At 40.4% G+C, this 10,158-nt stretch overlaps 1 long non-coding RNA gene across 2 annotated transcripts; it reads left to right on the plus strand.

Moving 5' to 3' along the window:
* LOC109713136 lies at positions 2,519 to 3,379 on the plus strand. Of its 2 annotated transcripts, none has more exons than XR_002217045.1 (5): positions 2,519 to 2,612; positions 2,696 to 2,772; positions 2,858 to 2,927; positions 3,025 to 3,092; positions 3,212 to 3,379. It is a non-coding gene; the product is annotated as an uncharacterized LOC109713136 (long non-coding RNA). The 2 variants fall into 2 exon arrangements; XR_002217046.1 differs by having other exon boundaries at positions 2,861 to 2,927.

Below are 10,158 nucleotides of genomic sequence, written 5' to 3' on the forward strand. Positions count from 1 at the left end.
ATAAAAGTTTAAAGTATCTGTTTACTCAGAAGGAATTAAACTTGAGACAACATAGATGATTGGAGTTGCTCAAGAATTATGATTTGACCATCCTCTATCATCCAGGAAAAGCTAATGTTGTAGCAGATGCTTTAAGTCGAAAATCGACGAAAAATTTGGCAATGTCGATAACTATGCAACCTCTGTTGGTAAAGAAAATGGAGCAGTTGAATTTGGAAGTTGTAGGTCCTGACACACCTTAGAGACTTATGTCATTGGTGGTGCGACCTACCCTAATCGATCGAATTAAAGAAAAGCAAGCTCAGGATGAATTCCTATAAAAGATTCGAGCAAAGATCACTGCTGATCATGTTAGTGATTTTCGAGTGGATGATCAAGGACTGTTGAAATTTGGTGATAGACTTTGTGTACCGGCAGATTCTGGTGTTAAAGAAGAGATTTTAACAGAAGCACATCGGGCGCCGTATGCTTTACACCCTGGGAGTACGAAAATGTATAAAGATTTGAAGCTGACTTATTGGTGGCCTGGAATAAAAAAAGAAGTTGAAGATTTTGTGGCTAGATGCTTAACCTGTCAGCATGTTAAGGCTGAACATCGACTTCCTGCGGAAAAACTTCAAAGCTTACCCTTACCAGTGTGGAAGTGGGAGAGGATTACTATGGATTTCATTGTTGGATTACCTTGCTCACAGGCAGGTCATGATGCAATTTGGGTAATTGTGGATAGATTGACTAAATCTGCTCACTTTATTTCAATTCATACAGTTTGGTCTGGGGAAAGACTCGCACAAGTGTATCTTGATGAAATTGTGCAATTACACGGAGTACCTGCTTCTATTGTTTCAGATCGAGACACCCGCTTTGTTTCACACTTCTGGAGAAATTTACAGGAGGCTCTGGGTACTCGATTGGATTTTAGTACTGCTTTCCACCCCCAGAGTGATGGGCAGTCCGAGCGTACCATCCAGACCCTTGAGGATATGTTGAGAGCCTGTGTGATTGATTACCAGTGCAGTTGGCCACAGTTCTTACCGATGGCTGAATTTGCTTATAATAATAGTTATCAAGCAAGCATTCAGATGGCACCGTTTGAAGCCCTTTATGGCAGAAAATGTAGATAACCACTTCATTAGAGTGAAGTGGGGGAGAGATTAGTTTTGGGTCCAGATGTGTTACAAGAGGCTGAAGCTAAAGTTCGACTTGCACGAGAACATCTACTGACAGCTCAAAGTCGACAAAGAAGCTATGCAGATAAACGTCGGCGAGAATTGGAATTTCAAATTGGCGATCATGTATTCTTAAAAGTTTCATCGACAAAGGGAGTTAAGAGATTTGGTATTCGAGGAAAGTTAAGTCCTCGATTTATTGGACCATACGAGGTGTTGGAGCGGATAGGCCCCGTAGCGTATCGGCTTGCTTTGCCGCCGAACCTATCGGGAGTGCACAATGTGTTTCATGTATCTACACTGCGAAAATATGTTTTTGATCCAACCCACGTACTTGAGAGTACCCCAGTGGATTTGCGAGAAGATCTGAGTTTTGAGGAACATCCAGTGAGAATACTAGCTCGAGAGGTGAAACGGCTTCGAAATCGCGAAATACCCTACGTGAAGATACTTTGGAGCAATCATGATGAACGAGAAGCNAGATTTGGTATTCGAGGAAAGTTAAGTCCTCGATTTATTGGACCTTACGAGGTGTTGGAGCGGATAGGCCCCGTAGCGTATCGGCTTGCTTTGCCGCCGAACCTATCGGGAGTGCACAATGTGTTTCATGTATCTACACTCCGAAAGTATGTTTTTGATCCAACCCACGTACTTGAGAGTACCCCAGTGGATTTGCGAGAAGATCTGAGTTTTGAGGAACATCCAGTGAGAATACTAGCTCGAGAAGTGAAACGGCTTCGAAATCGCGAAATACCCTACGTGAAGATACTTTGGAGCAATCATGATGAACGAGATGCCACTTGGGAATTGGAGAGTGCAATGCAAGAACACTACCCCTATCTTTTCTCGACGGAATCTTGAACTAAGTATTTACAAGCTTCGCGGACGAAACCCCTTTTTAGAAGTGGTGAATGTAATACACTGAACTTATGCAAATTGAGAAGTTCGAGTGTGAGGAAGAATATGTGGATCTATCCTACATGTTCAAAAGGGCTTGGGCAAGTTTTTCGACAAGTCAGAGAGTGATTGGATGGCTAAAAGCAAGAAAGTGCATTGTTGTGGCATTTCTCTCGAATTTTGCATTATGTACCGGTACAGGCATTATGCTGTACCGGTACAGCAAGCAGCAGCAGCAGCTGCTGCGTGGCAGCAGGATTTTTTGGTCTTTTGGGCATTTGATCTTATCTTCATAACTCCAGCTCAACCCCTGGTGTTCAGTGGAAGTTGCTAGAGGCCTGAGAAGCAGCTTTGCACCTTCCCCTCTTTCTCTCTCTAGGGTTTCTCTCTCTTCAATTGGAGATCGCCGAATCGAGCTTATTTCTTGCCGCGTTCGTCGCTCGCTGGTTTGGAAACGCTGGGGAGGTCGTTGGGTCGTGGGGAGAAGTATCTTTACTGAGTTTTCTGTGAGGTTCTCACCAGGGAAAGCTGACTCTCAGCTTTGAAGAGGTAATTAGCTTAACTTCTCTCTTGATTGTGGTTTCGTATTGGATTTTGAGTTGATTGGATTTCCCTACTTTCAACTGATGTAGGGGCTGTTTTCAGTAGTAAAGAGGAGTTATTTTGGCTATGAATTATCAGTGAAAAGTTGCTTTAAGGCTGGACTAAGGTAAATTAGTTATTATGAAGTTATTTCGAAGCTATTTGCAACCTACTTGAGTAACTCAACGCAGTTTGGAAGGATGTCTTCGCAGCAGGTTTGCGAACTACTTTGAGCTGAACTTGTGCTCTTAGAAGTTGGTTTGGAGGATATTTTAACCTGGGGTAAGCAGGAATTTCAGTTAGAAAACTGAATTCACTAGATTTCGGGTATTTTAATGCGTATACTAGCATTTTGATGCCATTTTGATGTTGTTCGCAGCGAGACTACGATCGAGCCTTGGATTGCGTTCGGCTGAGTTGTGAGGACTCTTAGAGGTTACATTTGAGGTACTAATGTAACCCAAACCAGGAATTCAAGTTACTACCTTATTCTACTTAAGAGTTTTGCCGAAATTGGATTCTTAATTAATCGTCTCGACGCGGTTCTGATGCATCGTTTTCAGCAGGGTTGAAGTCTAGTAGAGCTGAATTTCGGGACGTCGTGGAACTGATTTGAGCCTAGCAATAGGTCGGTTTGACCTAACCAGAGCAAGTGAAGCTCCCCCTATGTTCTATATGTTACTATATAATTGATATAGTCGTGCGTTTTGTCACTATATGGTCGCTAAAGGATTTGGAACATCTGTGCTATAACATTTGACATAAGGGAAATAGAACCTCCATGAAGTAGAGAGAACTCATGCATATTTGTATTTATGCTCGTGTTTATGTTTAGTTCAATTGAGTAACTAATAGACATAATAATTATGCTTTAGTAAAATAGACAACAATGACATTACTTGTGACTGTTTTGATAGTACCTGGAGATTAGAAAGTTCTAATGCCATATATGAATTAGCATTACTTCTATGTGCTTACTAATCTAGTGGATGCTAGCTATTGTCATTGTTATTATATTAAGAATTCCGATCAATAGATCGAGAGTAAGAACATGGCATACTATGCCATAATGTTTGAGCTATGTTGGACTATGGACTTTGCTTGCTTGCCATCGTGCTCATTCGCACACGCTTGTGAGGGTCGCTCCCTACAAGCCGGCACTCCGGAGTTGGCCTACGCGACAGTTGCTCGCCCGTGCGGGATTGGGTGCCGAAGTGGATTGCCGTGGGGAGTGTATACTACCACGGGGCCATTAGGCGCGGCGCAAGCTGGACTACTTTGAGTAGGTCCTTACGAATGAAATAAAAGTACTAAATGACAAAGGACAGTAATGAATGCTCGTCAGTTATAGTGTATAGTATTTACTTATACATCCATGTTTGTGCTCATGTTTATAGTAGTTGCTATGCTTCGATTATTTAGTTGATTCATTACTGTAGAAATCATGTTTACATGTTGATTACATGCCGATTACCTGTTAACACTGCATATATATCATGCAATTATCGCTTTTTCTTTCATTTAGTACATCATGAGCCTAGTGGTGTAATTCGCCGAGGCTGGCGACTTACCCACTGGGAACTATTGTTAATAGTTCTCACGCCCTTTTTATGGTTGTTTTTACAGAGCCATTTACAGGAGAGGCTAGAGATCGTGGCAAGGGAGTCGCGTCTAGCTAGACCTTGCTAGGAGCGTGCTAGTCGATCACTTTGCTACTCGGGCTACGGCCGAGGGTGATGTCACTGTATAGAGAGACTACCATTGTACAGATATTTTGTGTACCCTGTGTTGTACATGAGTCTTTGGATCCAGATGTTATAGTTTTAGTACTTTCTTTTATACTTATATTTTGAGTTGGATACTCTTGTTCTTTTGTTGATAGTCTTATTGACTTATACATGCTCTGATATCGCGATAGAAATTTTCTATGTTTTCTCCTATCGACTCGCTTTCTTGTAGACGCCTTATATACTGTAGGTGTATGGCGGGTCTGTGCACGTACCGGATATGCTTCCGCTGGTACCCGGGCGTGACATATGGCAAAAAGCCACTATAGATAATTAAAGACGGCTAAAATAGTGCCACAATTTGAATGCCTATAGTGGCTTTCAAATAGCCGCTATAGGCACTAAAATGCGGCTTTTACAAGATGTCGTTATATTGACATAGATCTATACCGACTCAGTTTTCACCAGCTTTTTTTGTGGCTTTTTCAAAAAAACCGGTACTTTTTGTTGCGGCTTTTCAAAAAGCCACTATAGGTACCCGTAAAAGCCACCTTTAATACAAAATGTTGTAGTGCTAAGGGTGTGTTGGCCAGTAGATTGTACTACCACCGAAGTTTGAGGGAATGCAATATAAGTTTCAGGTCTCTAACCTCCACAAGAATAGGTATAACTTCTCGCAGGTTTCTGTGCATGAACTGTGAAGTTACAAAAAGGAGGTGACTTGTGAAAAATGTCTAGTGTGCATTCTGGACTCGTGAATAAAGGGCATTACAGAACTGTATAATTCTGTATATGGATGAGCATTGAAGCATGCGCGTCAAGCGCGAAACCCTTGGAAACTCGAAATGGGGGTGCTTAGAACCTATCCTCATCTGTAGGAGCAGATGAGCCAAGATATCGGTTGAGTTTCGCTGACGAAACTGTTTCTAAGGAGGGAAGACTGTAACATACCGAATCCCCGAATCACGATGCTAACTTTGATCGAATTGATCAAAGTGAGGTATGTGAATGATAAGCGAGGTACCCGAGTGGCCTTGAAGGTGTTTGTTTGGGTGTTTTCGACGCATACCGGGCACGAAAACGGACCCTAGAGCTTGGTTGCTGCTGGAATGCAGCTTTGGGGATTGAGTACCGATACCAGGTTGATGCGGTACCGGGTACCCAATGGAAGCAGTAGTTGGCAGCTCTCGGGATCCGGACACCGGGAGACCGTGTACCGGTACTGCACACTTGGTATCGGTATTGGCTTGGTCTGGTACCGGCACTGGGATCGAGTCCCGGTACTCTAGGTTAGGCTGAATTGCGTAGCCTCGGTTGTCGGGTCTGGTACCGGTACTACAGCCCGAGTATCGGTACCCAATTTATTATGGACCAAATTGTAAGGGCTGAGAGTGAAATTTTGGGGGGTTTATTTGTAATTGTTGGGGCTTGTATAAATGTCTCAACTCTCCACCTGTACTCCTCATGCAAAAGAAGGCCTCGTTCTCTTCTCCTTCTCATTCTCTCCTCTTTCTCTCTCTAGAAGACATGAAAAGAGGGATTTGGGAGGAGAATCAAAGGGGGGAGTTGGATGGAGAATTGATGGTTTTGGTGTAGGTCAAGCTCTTGCACAAGGAGAGCTTAGGTAACCATGGAGGCAAGGTGAGTTCTCTTGCTCCTTTGGTTAGGGTTTGATGTAATTTCCCTAAATTGCTTAGTTTTGAGATTCTTAGGTTATGGAAGTTTGGATTACTCCATAATTTTCTAAGAATTTTGAGTATGAGAAGGTTATGTGGAACCTAAACATGAAAATGGGATTTTGTAGGAATGGAGATCTAGCTTGGAATTGATCTCATGTAATCCTAATTGAAGGTAAAACCACTGCGTTGGAAGGCTCAGATCGAAGTTCCGACGAATCTACATCAAGTTATTGAGGAAAAACCACATTTAGGCTTCGTTTGTCGTGGATTGAGAGAGATAAGCTTCCAAAAATCACGAGACTTGGGTTCTCGCATCTCGACATCCCTACGAGGTGGGTGGTGCTATCTGAAGTCTTCGAATGAATCGTTATGTCTAGTGACTTCTTGAGCATGTTGTATGTGTATAGTGTATTTATGCATTATAGGATAAATATGGCATATGGGGTGCGTTTGGCTCATATTATGAAATATTACTAGGAATAAAAGATATCCGAGAATCTTATTCCTATTCATCCTATTACTAAGAATGTGGAATTCCTGTGTTTGGTTCGTACGGTAATATTAATTAGCCATGTTATTTAATATTACAAAAAATATACAATTTATTTATTTAATTTTATATAATATTACCAAAAGTTTCAACATTTTTTTAGAAAAAAGAAAGAGAGAGTATAAGTTAGAGAGAGAGAGCATAATTAAAAAAAAAGAAAGAAAAATATAGTTGAAATTAGAGGGAGTGAGAGAGTTGAAATTTTAGAAAGAGAGAGAGAGAGAGAAAGCTTAGTTTAGAGAGAGAAAAAAAAGTTGAATTTTAGAGAGAAAAATAAGTTTAGAGAGAGATATAAGGTTAGAGTGTAAAGAAAAATAATATCAATTAGCCGGCGGGTAAGAAGAAAGAAAGAGATTAGACATATTATGATTACCCCAATCCATTAATATGAGGATACCCACCCTCCCTCAAGGGAATGAGATTAGTACTTTGGGGTGAATCTTATTCCCAAGTGAATCCAATATTACCAACTAGATTACTTAGTGTGTTTAGCCAAACACCGTCATATTTTTTTATTCCCATTAGATTACTAGGAATCTTTAAAAGATAGCGCGAACCAAACGCACCCATGTGGTAATTATGCATTCTTGTATGCTTTGGAAGCAAAGAATATGCGAACTATAGATGTTGAACATAGAAACCTTATATATGCATGAAACAGTGAACTATGACACTAGTGAACAAGTGACATTGTAACTAGACGACATGAGTAGCACCTAGTATTGAGAATGCTAAACAAGGAAAATAAACTTGTGGCATTATAATGAGATGAATTGGTTAGCATCTAGAATTGGAAATGCTAAACATAGAATAAATAACTTGTCAAGGTTGTGGCATTATATCCTCCAAGTGAGGATTGGATCTTTCTCACAGGTAGTCTGAATGCTCGAGGTAGGTCGTTCCACCTTGGGCGGTGAGCTCCTAAGTGTCATCAACTAGGTTGGTAGTGGAATTCTCCCCAGCAAACGGTCCCGTCGAGTTGTAGCGGTATTCTCCCCGACAAAAGGGATTTGGTTTGGTGAGTTGAGGTTTAACCAAAGGGTTAAACAAGTGGATTGGGTAAAGGTGAAAGAGCATGCATGCATCATGAGTATATTATTTCCTTCTAGTTTGTACAGGCATTGTAGTAGCATTAGCTTAGTTACTTATCTATTTCCTTTTCCTATATATGTCTGAGTAGACCCAGTGGGTGAGTCGGCGAGGTCAGTAGCCGAACCCACTGGAAACTTTCAGTAGTTCTCACCCCACTAACCATGCAGGTCCTAGCGCAAGCGGGGCGGTCGAGGATCGCGGCATGGATATCGTGCTAGATAGCGGACCTCCATTGAGTATAGATATATCTTGTACATTTCATCTATTATAGTTGATGAAAGAAAAGTGTAAAAATTCATTTGTGAGATGATTATTGTATCTATTGGAAGATGTTTGTAAATAATAATGCAAGCTTTGTATTTGGTTCAAAGTAATCAGAATACAATGTATGGATGTAATATCTAGTTTTACTTTCACTTGCTTTGGATGCTTGCCCTCGTGCAAGCCATGTATAATGAAATTTTTCTAGTCATTTTCTTATACATATTTGGTTGTTGTGGAGCCTTGGGCGAACAGAAGAGGTTCTGTTCATTCGGCGTCTGTGTACGTACCGAATCGACCAAATTGGCGGTCTTGGGGCGTGACAAAGTCGAACATTTAATGGTCGTTCCAAATAATGTATAGAATATAAGAAATCTTTACATTAGAATCTAATGGAAGTACAAAGATTCAAATAATTTCAAAAATTTTATTAATTCAAGATCAATATTTTACAGAAATCTCAGGTTTTTTTTTAAAAAATAATTTTTAGATCTAATATCTATTAAGAGAAAGATTTTTTTCAAAAATAAAAAAAAGAGATAAAGAGAACAAATAGAAAACCTTTTCGACGGTAGAAATAATAACAAATGAGATGGCTTTGACAAAAAAATGGTGATGGTAACAAACAAAACGATGCTAACGAAGATCAAAGAGTGTGGCTAAGGCGATGACGTCGAAAGATGAGGGTTGAGGATCGTGCGAGAAAGATAGAGATATCACGCATGGGTGAGGTGCACATGGGGAAGATATAAAATAAACCCCTTTAACTTTTAAGTTAAGTCATTCTCTATCAAAAGATATAAAATAAAAGTTAAAACAAACAAAATAAATAGGTATTACATTTTTAACCGCCAGAGGGGTCCTCATTAGTGATTATGGACATGGTGTTTGGTTTTATTACTACTGCTATCATTATCGACCATAATGCATAATATGATAATGATATATTCCTTTATCACAGTCACCATGGTCTGATCAACCACGTGGTTGCATGAGCCCTCTTGGAAGAGTGGTCTAGGATTGGCATATTAGGACCCAATTTGGGACTAAAAGTCAAAGGCAAATTGAGCATTAGTAGCCCGAGATTGAAAAGTTAGGGTCTTTCCTGAGATTGAAAAAGTTAAGATATGTATTGGATTATAAATTGACAAATATATATATAGAGTTGATGCATAGTTATGCTTTGTATCCTATGAGATATGGATTTCTCTATTTAAGCAGATCAGACTATGGTTTTTTATATATACTTAGCTGTAACATATCTTTAATATAAAACAAATGCTATTTATATGATCTGGTGTATATGATCTAAACCACCCCTCATCTAATTAGAGAAGGTGCTTCACTAGTTACGTTATGTGACAAGTGAAGCATCCCTACCTATTGGATGGATGGCGATATAAGATTATATCCTAGTGGGGTATACAAGTAGCGTTTGCCATAATAATAAGGCATATGCTACTTGTACATCTCTCATAAGGGTATAAATATTACACCCTTGAATCGAAGGGTTCACAAAATTTCATTAAATTGTTAGCGTAAAAAAATGATCAGACTAGTTAATTCGTCCCCGCCGTAAGAGGGTTTAGAGTGTAAGATTTCACCTATTACAAAGGTGTACATGTAGCATTGCTCTTGCTCTAATAATAATTTTTTTAAAAAAATGTATAAGGATCCTTGAACTTAGCAAATAGGCATATGAACTTTTAAGTTTAGCAACTCTTAAATTTATTAAATAGTTTACTATGCTTCTATTCTTAATGGAGAATCTAATTACATATCCATAATTATCGTTTTTATTGTATATAATATTATACAGTTTTAAAACAATTAGAAATTCACGTCTTCTATCCTGAACAAATTAAGAAAAATTAAAGACATGTTCATCCTATTTTTCACCGTAGGAGGCGGGGAAGGGGCGGGCCTGAGAGAGGGGGTTGGGGGGTGGGGTAGCCTACAAGCCTGAGAGCAAATGTAGGGAAGTAGGGTAACCTGCAAGCCTGAGCGCAGTAGGGAGGTGCGTGTTGGGGAGGGGGGGAGGGGTAGGGGGGCCAACTAAGCAGTGGGAAGGGCATCGGAGTAGACGCGGCTCGGGAGTTAGAGGAGCGTGCAGCCAGCGAGGGTAGAGCAGTCATGGCTGGCGCCGGGGAGGAGCAGCTATCGAAGGGAGGGATTGAGTTTATTCGGAGGAGGGGTTTGGGAGG

The sequence above is a fragment of the Ananas comosus genome, linkage group 7 (genome assembly GCF_001540865.1).
Source record: "Ananas comosus cultivar F153 linkage group 7, ASM154086v1, whole genome shotgun sequence".
NCBI classification, from domain to species: domain Eukaryota; kingdom Viridiplantae; phylum Streptophyta; class Magnoliopsida; order Poales; family Bromeliaceae; genus Ananas; species Ananas comosus.